Here is a 13,112-nt window from a genome sequence, read left to right as displayed (position 1 = left end):
GTAAAAATTAATCACGCATCTAGTCTACCACTCACAAGTGATTTTGGGATACCACAAGGTACTGTTTTGGGTCCATTACTTTTTATCATGTACGTAAACGATATTTTTAAACTAAACCTCAATGGAACAATTATATCTTACGCAGATGATACAATTATCGAAATTAAGGGTAATGACTGGAAAATTGTAAATGCAAATGCAAATAATGACATCCAAATCCTAAAAAACTGGTTCGATACAAATCTACTTACAATTAACGCAAAAAAATGTAACAAAGATGTTTGTAATAAATCATGTACCTACCATACTAAACCAAACAACTGAAATAAAGTACCTCGGTGTAATTGTAGACCAACATATGAAATGGAACAGACACATATGTGAACTTGTTAAGCGCATTAGAAAATGTATCTATATATTCATTACATTAAGAAATGTTCTCAAGCTAAACAACCTGAAAAAAATCTATTACGCACTAGTCCAATCATTACTTCAGTATGGAATCATTGGGTGGGGAGGTGCATATGAAAAAATTTTAAGCTCTGTAAAAGTGGTACAAAAACTAATTATTAAAGTAATTTTGAAAAAACATTCTCTTCAGCATCATTGTTCAAAATTTTCGAAGTACTTACCAAAAATTGAAGACCTCTATAAAAAAGATGCAATATTACAAATATATAAAGAAACTGTAATAAAAAAAACTTTAATTTAACTCATCCTTCAGGCATAATTTTAACATCCAAATTCCTCTATTTTCAACTCAACAAATGCACAATAATTACATTTACAAAGGCATAAGATATTTTAGTAGTCTTCCCGAAGAAGTGAAAAAAATAGTAGATTTTATTTTATTAAAAAAAGGTCAAATTTATCTTTAAAAAAATTAATATCACCTTTCAAATGTTATAACTTCAATTCATGTTACAACCAAAATTAACGTCACAATCCTCTTTTAAGTTTATATTTATTGTACTGTATTTATGTTAATTACTGATATAAACATGAAATAATTGTGAAATAACTCCTACGCCAAGCTCAAGAGCTAGCACTCTTCATTGGAGTAGAAATTCAATAACATATGTTTTTCACTATTACCTATTATTACCTAATTTTATGTACAATGTAACAATGTTATAAGTTAAACAATAAAAAAAATAAAATGATAAAAATGTAGTAGTATGGATAATATAATATAATTATAAATATACTGAATAGTGTTCTTTTAGATATAATGTAACTAGATGTTTTAAATTCCTTAAAATAGCCTAATGGGGCGTTAGTAAAAATAATAAACAAGTCTCTTTTGGATAATCAACAAATTATTCGAAAGATTGCAAAAACGAAAGCTTTTATTTTTGTAACGTGTATTGTAGGACAATTTATAAGATATATTTATAAATGTGTACCTATTGAACTTTAAGAAGTTATCTAAAAAAAGGGTGTATTGGAAGTCAGACGATGGATGATGTCGTATGCGGCCAACGGCTGGTCAAATGCTACCCCGTGCCCCGCGTCGCGCACCATCACCTCGGTGAGGTTACCCGCCGTCTTGGCGTAGCCCGCGAGGCGCTTGCCTATACGCCACTGGCCGCGGGGTGCCTTCGCGTACTCGGCCGCCGAGCTGAAGTTGAGTGCTTGCAGATAGGACACTGTCAGAGGGTAGGCCACGATGATGTCCAGCTGCCCGTTGTAGATCACCCCGCGGTAGTGCGACAGCAGATCTGCCACCCAGCCCGCCACCGACTGCATCGTGTCCTCGCGCAGGTTATCAAACACTTCTGCAGAAACTTCATTGTACGTAAGATTGCCCACGTGCAGGGCCTTGCGTAGGTTGGGGTTCTCGAACAGCTTTACAAAGTCGCTTATATGCGGATCGCCTTCTATCTGCATGTAGTTGTGAACGTTACTGTATCCCGTCAGGTTGTAGAAAAGGGAAGGTGTGTCATTATCGAATCCTAACAGTTTGTTCATTACCTTGTAGGCATCCATCCATTTACCAGCCTTAATGTTATCCTCTACAGTTTCCTCGAGAGCCGCCATCTGTTGTCTGCCGTTTTCGTCCAGTAGGCCGATCTGGTAAAGATAGGGAGAGTACTTCTGCTGGTTGATCGGGTCCGAAAACCCGCTGCAGATGCCAAAGCCTTTAAGGTTGATTAGCTGTGACGCGTTCTGATTCTCACGGTGAATGGTGTGGCAAACAGCCGGAACGTACTTGCCGGCATAGGACTCGCCCGTCGCGTAGAATTCGTTTTTCTGCAGGTCGGGGAACAGCTGGAAGAACTGCAGCAGGGCAGAGTAGAGATTGTTACCCACCACCGTCTCATTCTTCGCGATACCGCTTTTCGTCCAGCTAAAACCCGTGCCCACTGGGTTGTCGATGTAGATGACGTGGTTGTTCTCCGTCCAGGAGTAATTAGTTCGCCGCTCTACTGTGCCATTATAGTAGGTAAAGGGGCCGTTTTCGTTAAATAATCCTATCATTGATGAGCCACCGGGCCCACCATCCAGCCACAGGACCACGGGTGCGTTTTCCGGTCGATTCTCTGCAGGGAAGTACCAGAAGAAGGTGTTGGAAGAGCGCACTGCATCCACCGTCAGGAAGCCGGAGTAGCTTTGGACCCCGGGAAAGGCGGGAAACTCTACTCTGGACTTGTTGCGCCCCTCAGCTATGCGCCCGGCCTGGATGAGCGGGGTCAGGTACAGCGGCTCCCCGCAGTCTCCGCAGTCCCCAAGGGACACTCCGAGACTACTGCGCTGGTGCATATTCGGGAAGAAGCCTTCTGCCGTCATTATAACTCCCATCCCTATAAGCAACACGCAGCTAATAGATGTTATCATTGCAGACTATATAGTGTCAAGATAATGGTGTCAGTCCGAACACAAACTCACTGAAGACAGTCTGTTGATAATTCTGCGATGAGTCGATTATATTGTATTTTTTTCCTGTATTAATCCGGACGAGGGCCAATGAATCAGGGCTGCCTTTCAATAGTTCACTAGATTATAAAAAATTGAATCATTGTTTTTTATTTGAGTCTACGTTTCACAGTACAAATACAAATCATGGTGCCCAACGGCTACCACAAAAAACAAACTCCAGCGAACCCAAAAACATGGGAAAAAATCTCCTCCTAGAAAAGAAACTGTGAATTATCATCCTTCGGAAAAAATACCAAATGACTTATTGACCTGGGATAAAAGGAATCCGAGAACTTGTTAATAAACATAAATTTGATATTATAGTAACAAACAGTACATTGGTTACAGTAATGGCACAATTTACAGACATTAAATATTTCATGTTGGGTTCCTATAATACATTTCCTTTTTATGTCTTATATTTGTATTATGTATATTCAGTAATTACCAGGAAGTCGCCTTATTGCTTAATTTTCCAAACGACCAATTGGCAAATTGTTCAATTTCCATTTTAAAACTAAAAATAAAGTATCAAAAATGATAATTAGTCACTTTAATAAAAAAATATTAAGCTAATGTAACCTTTTCCTTTACGAAAATAGCTTAATCTTAAACACCTGTCACAAGGATCACTTCTTGGACCTTTATTGTTTATTTTGTGTCTCAATGAAATAGGGAAATGTTTTTAAAAATTCAAAATTCCAAATTTTTGCAAATGACACTAAAATTTCAAAAAAAGTCACTTTTATCAATGACTTCTTAGAAATGGAAGAGGTTATTAATAGGCTCGAAAAATATTGTGTGAACAACAAACTGTTCCTTAACCTGGAAAAATGTAACCCAATATCTTTCACCAAAAGCATTAAGAGGAATATATTATATAGAATTTTATTTTTATATATACCTGTTTTAATTTTTTCAATTATCTCAATGTCTTTTATTTTTCGTTGAATTTAAATTGTTCCATTTCTATTTTTATAAATATCTGTTTTAATTTTTTCGATTATCTCAATGTCTCTTATTTGTCGATGAACTTAAATTATTCCATCTTAATTTGTATATACATTCTCTTTTAACTATTTTGATTATCTCAATGTCTCATATTTTTTGATGAATTTAAATTATCCCATTTTTATTTTTACAAATATATGTTTTAACAATTTAGATTATCTATTTGTCTCTTATTTTACAATGAATTTAAATTTAATAACTTTTAATTTAATTTAATTTGTATAGTTTTATTACTTACTTATTATTTAATTGTATAATCTAATTGTATAATCTAATTGTATAATCTAATTGTATAATCTAATTGTATAATCTAATTGTATAATCTAATTGTATAATCTAATTGTATAATCTAATTGTATAATCTAATTGTATAATCTAATTGTATAATCTAATTGTATAATCTAATTGTATAATCTAATTAACTTATATTTTAATCTAAGTTGCATAACTTTATAACTTATAATTAACTTATTTTATAAATCCAATCTGTAAATATCACCCGCCATAACACAGGGACATCCCTAGCATGGCGGATGAATTATCAAAAATATGTATAAATGTTCAAAAAGTTCTTATATAAAAAAAAATAAAAAAATAAAATATGAAAGCCAAAAGTATTTTTGTTCTTCTTTTGTTTTTATTAAGGGGACGGTATAAAATCTCGACTTCAGTACAGTTAGGTATTATTGCTACTTGTAAACAAATTGGTCGGCCGCTAGAACAGCTGCGCTTTCAACACCAACACCTGCGTCTTTTGAGTAGATAGGGGAATGATTGACACGGTTTTGATAAATCAAATTAATAAAATTATTTAATTTTATTTTTATTTGATCTGTTATTGCAATAAACGCTCGGATTTCCGGCAAAAAAAAATACTAAATAATGTATGCAACTTGACAAAATAAAAATCACACTAGCAAAATAGTGGATATACAGACACATCTTTTACGCCCTGGACCTTTTTTGACGTCTCAGTTTTTTACTGGTTTATCTAATGGTGTTTTGACTTGTAAACGATTATGTATTTGATTGTATCGTTTGTATAATGGTAATTATTGTTTTTTTTTTTAATAATTTATTTATAATACTACTACCCGGAATTAGCCATCAACGAAATTCAGTGCATTTATCAATGGCTCTGATAGACATTGTTCCCAATCTTAGCGACAGTTTGAAAGGAATCGCTAGAATTGTTGAAAGCACCTTCACACTAGTCTCGCATTAAGTCCATCTCCAAACAACAACTTTATTTTAATTCTGATCAAGCCAAGCGATAGACCAAGCTTCAATGTATCCATAGTATATTTTTTGTATTGATAACCTATACCGATTTGTAGTAAAGATTAATCTAAATAGTGATTTCACTTATAGCTTCACCTTAACCCTCTAATATTCCCGTACAAAATCCATGACGTAAAACTAAAAAGGTGGAGTGAAGTAAGGGATTTACGTATAATAATGGACTCTGGAATGTCTTCCCGATCACATATAAATTTCATCTCTGCCAGGGCTTCAAAATTCTAGGAGGATTCATCATGATAGTGACGTAACCATTCAGATCACCTCATGTAATAAATATACTATATGTCTCTTTCCTTCGCTCATATTTTAGAATTTGGATTAGTAATATGGAATTCTCAATACAAAGTTAAATAAATATTGAAAGGTAAGAAATGATTCAAATTCATTCAATTCATTTGAAACACTTAGACTTAAAATCCTTCTAACCCCCCCAATATATAAAAAAACTCATTAGCATTCCACAAACTATAAGCATTAGAAGATAGAAGAGATATACACTACCATATTAAATTATCCACAACGCTGTTGACAACGACTACTTTCTGTAAAATGTTCATTTCCACTGTCTTGTTCAAAAGACACAGTCAAACAAAAAATCCCACATTCCACACTCAAAACTAACTACACACAACATTCATTTTTCAGAAGGACGTGCCCAATAAAAAAATATATAAAACACGCAACACGCACAAACACATAAATCATTATAAATGCCGATTTCCATTCTCTTTTAATATTTTTCTTTTGGTGTGATAATTATATTTTAATTTTTAATCTTTATTTTTAGTTTAAATTTATCTTTATTTTAATGTTTTTTTTTTAATATTACAATATATACAAAAATATATATATACACTAATATATTTTCAGAAGCCGATATTTTCCATTTGTCATTAGTTTAGTTAACCAAATGCATATTGGAGAAAATTAAATCAAATTGTTAATAACGTACCTGTGTAAGATATCTCATTTATTTTGATTAAGGTATTTTTTATGTTTTTCTGTTTATTTATGTTTTTTCTCTATATAACATGAATTTTATGTGTAAACTTCACTGATTAATGAAAAACATTTAAAATGTAATTATTTATATAATATTGTGAAATTGTTTGTTTCCCCAATAAACTAAAATAAAAATGATGATTCAATGAAATAAAGAAAGAGAACCTCATCTCCTGTTAAATATGGATATATTGGTCGTTTGGATAATTAAGCCCTACCACGACGAGGTGTCATGTGTAGTACATAGGTGCGTGTGTGCGTGTTTCTGTGTGTGTCTGTGTGTGTGTGCTTATGTGCGTGTGTGTTAGAGTGTGTGTGTATATATGTATGCGCATTCGACAGTTTATATTATTATGTAAATTTGGGCAGTAAGTCCGACAAAATTTCTATTTCAAAGTTTAGACGAATATTGTTGAATGCGTGAAGAGCACGGTTAATTGGCGAATTAGATGCTGCATTTGTTTTGTAATTAAGCGTGTGGAATACAGAGATGTGCAAAATGGGTACACAAAACCATTTGAAATGCAAAATGGAAATGGGTCAAAACTTTTCCATATGAAAATGCAAAATGCAAAATGGTTTTTAGAAAAGCATTTCAAATGCAAAATGCAAAATACCTATTTTCAAAATGCATTGAAAATGCAAAATGGTTTCTCAGGTCAAACAATTCGAATAATTATAGAATTTTTCAACAATTTTGTCATTTAATAATGGACATCAATGTAGAACAAACATATTACATGATGGTAAATCCAAAAACACCACGACTACAGATTATGAAACCACAAAAAAATTGCGCGGGACTAATGTTGCCAACGTAAAAACATAGAAACTGCTATCTAACATTTAATATTACAGCGTCATGGCCCAATGTTCAGTATTTTTTGTAATGGTATCACTCAATTGCCAGGGCTCCGACCAGGGAGCAACTTGACAAATGTAAATTATCTCTCATAGCGAGGTTGAGGACCGACTGATATTTGGGGCTTATGAAAAACAGATGAGTGGAGATAGTAGGAAGAATGTTGCAAAAAAGCATTTAAAATGGAAAATGCATTGAGAAAAGCATTTAAAATGCAAAATGGAAAATACCCATTTTGCATTTCCATTTGAAATGGATTTATTTGAAATAAAGCACACCTCTGATAGAATAGCACTGTGTGTAGTGTACGTCTTAAAGGTATGTTAAAATTAATTATAATTATTAATTGAGGGTACCAAACTCCTCGGTACAGACGATGTTATTCTTTAAAATTATTTGTGGTAAAATGAGTCGTAACTAGTGAACGAAGCTGTTAGGAAAATGTGTAACTTGGAAGTTAATGGATCAAGAGAAACAAATAATTATTACAAAACAATGATATTATTTCCACCTTTATGCACCCAGTTGTTAGATACTTTAGAATTCACAACCTCAATACTTTATCCCAAACTATTTTTAAGTTCCGAGCTACACTACACTTCAGCTAGCAGTTAATAAATACCCAGTGTTTGCGGTTTATGCAAATTTACAATAATATATTCAGATTTTGGTGGCCCTGATTTTCATGATACTGCATTGTTATGCAGGTAGGTTCATTAGTGAAAAAGCTATTACATTGTTACTTTAGGTAACCTGCTATTAGTTGGCGATGTTTATCGACCTGAAAACAATTAAAAAAAAAAAAACAAAATAACTAAATAGATAATAAAATTTTTATTTTTTATTTTTATTTTTTTATTTTAAATACATAAACGGCTATACTGCCTTTTATAAATAAACATATAATAGAGTACAAAGTAAGAAAAATAATATTATTACATTATAGTAGTTTTAAACTTAAAAATAAAATACAATTATTTTGTGTATCAGAACAAAAATAACAAAAAAAGAACAATGAGAAATATCATATTATTTTGTCATATAACTAATACAGAAACATTGTTAATTACGTTTGTTGTGACACGTGTAGCAAATTACGTGCATTTTATCTTCAATAGTTGGTAGTAAATCATTCTTTTAAGTATATCATAAAAACCAATTTAATAAGTTTTTTTATCTTTAACCTATTAATGCATAGCGTCCAAAAAATTGGACGTTTCTAAATTATTTTTCTAATATTTTGAAATAGCTTAAAATCAATGGTCTTCCTGAATATTTGGTTAGAGTAGTTATTTTCTCATCGGTACACTGTAAGCATTACTTTCAAAGATAGCGACATGATTACACGCTGTGACGTAAGTGAGGTTAGAAATTTATTTATATTATTTTTAAATTAATTTGTATAGTACAAAACTTGCAGATAAAAACCTGCTGCTGCGGGTTTTATGCTAAAAATTTATAAATTAAGTATTAAGTATTACATGTATGCAGTATATGTGAGTTAAAAACAAAATAAAACTAAAAAAGGAGTATGCGATGTACTTGTAGGAAGGTAAAGAGACAACTTAATAACGAGCAAATAGGTCTGAAAATAGTTGCCTTTTGAAACCACAAAATTACTAACACCAAACATATCATAAGTTAACATCGTTTGTTTACTAGTTGATGAATTATTGAAATTGGTGAATAAATAGAGTAGTTGGTATTGAGGTTATTTTTACATTTAAAAGTGTCGTTGATTCGAGTTAGTCTGGCAGGTTCATTCATATAAACGAATGCCAATAATTCAGGGCTGTCAATAAGAGATTCAATAATTTTGAATAAAAATAATATTTCAGTTAAAATTCTGATTGCGAAGGCTGGTTTCGGTACGTAAGTTATTTTAATTTATAAATTCGATGGAAATATTAATTTTAAAATTGATATACCAAAAGAATAGTATTATGCTTCTCTTAGTTATTAAGATTATTTGTGGTATGTTGCTATAGCCTTCTTTTAAGTATATTCCGTGCAGTTGATTACATCTACGATTTCTGCGAAATTATTACCAACTGCATGTAATCTAGGTACAAGTGAGTATCTAAATGACTCGGTCCTGATATTGTTGTTATAATTAAAAATAAATTTTGATCTAGTAGTTCTAGTTGGTATGATGATGGTGATTTGGCTTAATAAATAAGGGCGACTATAAGGGCTTAATAAATAAGGGCGAAATATACCATTAACAACTTTAAAAATAAAAGTCATGTTTTAATTATTTCATCAAGTGGTTTTAATTTATAGTATCTATTGGTAAACGGAGTTTAAAGTTAATATATCTTGAATTTTTTTAATGGAATCGAAGTGGATTTTAAAGTGGAGGGGATCAGATAGAAGAATTATATTCGACTTGACCTCGAACTAAAAAAGAATATTAGATTTTTAATGTTGATATGTTTTTTAAGTCTCTGTCATTACAGCGATTGAAGCCAAGCATTTGTAATCCTTTATTTGTCACTGTATTGATGTGAGAAAGGAAATTAGAATTATATTCGACTTGACCTCGAACTAAAAAAGAATATTAGATTTTTAATGTTGATATGTTTTTTAAGTCTCTGTCATTACAGCGATTGAAGCCAAGCATTTGTAATCCTTTATTTGTCACTGTATTGATGTGAGAAAGGAAATTAAATTTGGAATTAAAAAAGTATGCCAAGATCATAAATTACGAGAGAAACAATGTTTATTTTATATTGAAAATTGAAAGGTTGATTTAATCTAAAAAATCTGATTATGTGGCATTTACTAATGTTTAAATAAAGTTTGTTAAGTTCGCACCAATCGTGTAATTTATTTCAATTTGAAACAATCATCTATAGTTTTTATTTGTTTAAAGAGCTTTAGATCCTCCGCGAAAAGCGGCATATTAACATTATTATCAAAAACAGTAGCGATATCATTTATCAACAACAAAAAGTATTGGACCTAAATGTGACCCTTGAGGTACACCACTATTGGCCATGAATTTTTATGAAAGGTTAGAATTATTTCATACATTAAATTACATAAATAATTCTATTAGTTATGTAATTTAATCTAATTCTATTAGTTATGTACCTCTTTATCCATTCCAATAATTAACCCTCTATTCTCGCCTACTAAACCAGAGAATGTCACTCCCACAAACCGTATCATCCCGCCACCTCACTCAATTAGCCTCCCAAATCAATAAGTAGCATCCACCTCCGGTCAAAACCAAGCTATCCCTATCATCAGATGTCCTCCCAAACAATGTTATGTATCCTCATACTCCAGCGACACCACGGCCGCCGAAATCTCCGAGGCCTCGGAATACTGGCGTTCCGAAATGTCCGCTTCCGATCTCTCAGGCACTGAGGAAATGGCCTGGGAGTCAGCCAAAATCAAGACATTATAAAATATGTAGAATTATTATAGTGAAAGATCTACTTTTTTATGGGATGAATTTTTTAAATGCTAACGGTTGTGAAAATGGGACTTTCATTTTTATTTATTGGAAATCTTAGGATTTCTCCATAAAACCAATAAAAATATCATAAGGGGTTTAATAATAGATTACATAATATAGATAGCGTTACAAATATTGTCAAAGTAAAACAGTTTTTTTTATTTATTTTGTTTTATTATTTTAATATAGATCATATGGGTTACATTAATACATACATATTTTGCAAAATATAATATTAAGGTTCATAATTGGTCATGTATACCTCATGTATATCAGTTAAAAAGATAATTGCAGTCAGCTAAACAATTTGGAAGATTTGTTTAACTACATAATTTATTCAAAATAACAGTGATTTGATAAACGTGGTACACAAAATTTAAATGTTTCATTATAGGTATGTTAAAGAAAGTATCCAAGCGATAATACACGCGTTGACCAATAATTCCAAATAAAAAAAAAAATCGTAATTTACCTACTTGTTAGTACCTACCTACAGCCCCACTATATTAAAATTGGAAATAACTGTCGAACACTAGCGTTTTGTGTCTCTGGACCAATGTGATTTTTGTGGAATATTGTATGATACAACAACGCCAATATGTGATAATGAAACTAACGAACAAGGATGTCAAATTCGATATTACAACAAAAAATTGTCGCTGTTTACTTTTAACTCTGTGGTCGCTGCAGATAAAAATTGGCATTGCAGTGAAAATAATATCAAAGTCATGGTTGTAATTTTTAAAACAAATCCAAATCTACTTCTCTCGTATCTGGAACAGCATAGACCATCATTTATACATTTGCAGGTTATCTAAATGAAGGGCGTATTGGAAGTGAGTCGGTGGATGAGATCGACCGCGGCCATGGGCTGGTCTGCGGGCACCATGTGCCCCGCGACACGCACCAGCACCTCGGTGAGGTTACCCGCCGTCTTGGCGTAGCCCGCGAGGCGCTCTCCCACATGCCACTTGACGCGGGGTGCCTTCGCGTACTCGGCCGCCGAGCTGAAGTTGAGCGCGTGCAGATACCGCTCCGTCAGAGGGTAGGCCACGATGATGTCCAACTGCCCGTTGTAGATCACCCCGCGGTAGTGCGACAGGAGCTCTCCTACCCAGCCGGCCACCGACTGCATCATATCCTCTAGCATGTGCATTTCTACTTCCGTACCTTCGTGGAATGTCAAGTTCCCCACGTGCAGGGCACGGCGCACCTCAGGGAACTCGAACAACTTCGTGAAGTCATCCGAATGCGTCTCATCTTCTGTATGCAGGTAGTTAAAGTAGAAATTGTATCCAGTCAGGTTGAAGAAGAGGGTTGGGTATGGCGTTAGGTCCCCGTTGAGCAATTTGTCAAACAAGCGGAAAGCATCCATCCAGCGACTGGCCTTGATGTACTCCACCGCTGACTTCTCGAGTGCCGCAATATGTTTCATGCCATTGTCGTCCACTAGGCCTATTTGATACAAATAGGGAGCGTAGAATAGCTGGTTGACCGGGTCCGATAGGCCGTTGCCGATAGCAAAGCCTTTAAGGTTGATGAGCTGCGAGGCGTTTTGATTTTCTCGGTGGATGGCGTGGCAAACAGCCGGCACGTACTTCCCGGCGTAGGACTCGCCAGTGACGTAGAACTCGTTCTTCTGCAGGTCAGGGAACAACTGGAAGAACTGCAGCAGAGCGGTGTATAGATTGTTCCCCACCACCGTCTCATTTTGCGCGAAGCCGTTGTCTGTCCAGCTGAAGCCGGTGCCTACCGGATTGTCAATGTAGATGACGTGGTTGTTCTCCGTCCAGGAGTAGTTACGCCGCCCTACGTTTTCTTTTTCGTCGTATGTGAAGGGACCGTTCTCGGAAAATAAGCCGTACAGCGATGAAGCACCAGGTCCGCCCTGCAACCACAACAATACGGGCGCGTTTTCTGGGCGGTTCTCCGCGCAGAAGTACCAGAAAAAGGTGTTAGATGAGCGCGCTTTGTCCACAGTCAGGAACCCGGAGTAGCTCTCCACTCCAAGGAAAGCGGGGTACCTCACTTTGGATTTGTTACGCCCCTCGGCCAGGTGCCCGGCTTCAATGAACGGGGTCAGGTACAATGGCTGCCCACAGTCCCCGCACTTCCCGAGGGACTTTGTGGTGGTCTTACGTCGGTACACATTGCGGAAGAACCCCTCGGCCATCAGCAAGCATGTCGCCACTATCAACACGAAACTCAGCGTCTTTACCATTGTTGTTTAGTTGGAAATTCTTATTTCGTATGTTGGTAATACCTACTCACAGCAGGGAGGGCAAACAAAGACTAAACAAGTCAGAGAAGACCGTCTGACGGGCCGCGTTAAGATCGGTCGCTGAAATAAGTGTTACCTTCTCTCTGATTAGCCCCGGAAGGGGGTCATGAATCAGGGCCGCCCATCGATAAATATTTATAATTGAAAATATTCTGACTTTATAATAAATTTTTAAAAATTAATATACGTGTTTCAAAACTAACGGTTTCTTTTTTATGTAAATGTGAATACTGCCCACGAGTTATACCTGCTTCCAACCGTCTGGAGCC

The 13,112-nt window shown here is 34.6% G+C and overlaps 2 pseudogenes; both read right to left on the bottom strand.

Moving 5' to 3' along the window:
* Positions 1 to 1,428: 1,428 nt before the first annotated feature.
* LOC149412756 (venom serine carboxypeptidase pseudogene) lies at positions 1,429 to 2,790 on the bottom strand (annotated as a pseudogene).
* Positions 2,791 to 11,376: 8,586 nt separating this feature from the next.
* LOC149412755 (venom serine carboxypeptidase pseudogene) lies at positions 11,377 to 12,783 on the bottom strand (annotated as a pseudogene).
* Positions 12,784 to 13,112: the final 329 nt, after the last annotated feature.

The sequence above is a fragment of the Hesperophylax consimilis genome, chromosome 22 (genome assembly GCF_061612785.1).
Source record: "Hesperophylax consimilis isolate HC1 chromosome 22, BYU_Hcon_1.0, whole genome shotgun sequence".
NCBI classification, from domain to species: Eukaryota; Metazoa; Arthropoda; class Insecta; order Trichoptera; family Limnephilidae; genus Hesperophylax; species Hesperophylax consimilis.
Note: the sequence above shows the minus strand (reverse complement) of the source record. Positions and strands in the feature narration are given on the sequence as shown.